The sequence below is a fragment of the Pristiophorus japonicus genome, chromosome 33, assembly GCF_044704955.1.
Source record: "Pristiophorus japonicus isolate sPriJap1 chromosome 33, sPriJap1.hap1, whole genome shotgun sequence".
Taxonomy (NCBI): Eukaryota; Metazoa; Chordata; class Chondrichthyes; family Pristiophoridae; genus Pristiophorus; species Pristiophorus japonicus.
In genome coordinates this window covers 2,450,564-2,451,615 of record NC_092009.1, presented here as the reverse complement: position 1 = coordinate 2,451,615, position 1,052 = coordinate 2,450,564, and positions in this window count along the sequence as shown.

Genomic DNA, 1,052 nt, shown 5'->3' with positions numbered 1-1,052 from the left:
AATGGTGTGCCGGAATGATGTGTGGAATGATGTGTGGAATGAGGTGTGGAATGATGTGTCAATGATGTGTGGAATGATTTGTGGAATGATATGTGGAATGATTTGTGTAATGATTTGTGGAATGAGGTGTGGAATGATGTGTGGAATGATGTGTGGAATGAGGTGAGGAATGATGTGTGGAAAGAGATGTGGAATGATGTGTGGAATGATGTGTGGAATGCTGTGTGGAATTATGTGTGGAATGCTGTGTGGAATGATGTGTGGAATGATGTGTGGAATGATGTGTTGAATGCTGTATGGAATGATGTGTGGGATGATGTGCCGAATGATGTATGGAATGACGTGCGGAAAGATGTGTGGAATGATGTGTGGAATGAGATGTGGAATGATATGTGGAATGAGGTGTTGAATGATATTTGGAATTATGTGTGTCATGATGTGTGCAATGTTGTGTTCAATGTTATGTGGAATGATGTCTGGGATGATGTGTGGAATGATATGTGGAATGATGTATTGAATGATCTGTGGAATGATGTGTGGAATGAGGTGAGGAATGATGTGTGAAATGAGGTGTGGAATGATGTTTGGAATGATGTGTAGAATGAGATGTGGACTGATGTGTGGAATGATGTGTGGAATGTTGAGGAATGTTGTGGAATGTGGTGTTGAATGATGTTTGGAATGATGCGTGGAATGAGGTGTGGAATGATGTGTGGAATGATGTGTGGAATGAAATGTGGAATGATGGGTGGAATGAGGTGTGGAATGAGGTGTAGAATGATGTGTGGAATGATGTGTGGAATGATGTGTGGAATGATGTTTGGAATGAGGTGTGCAATGATGTGCGGAATGCTGTGTGGAATGATGTGTGGAATGATGAATGGAATGACGTGCGGAATGATGTGTGGAATGACGTGCGGAATGAGATGTGGAATGATGCGTGGAATGATATTTGGAATGCTGTGTGGAATGATGTGTGCAATGATGTGTGGAATAATGTGTGCAATGCGGTGTGGAATGCTTGTGGAATGATGTGTGGATTGATGTGTGGA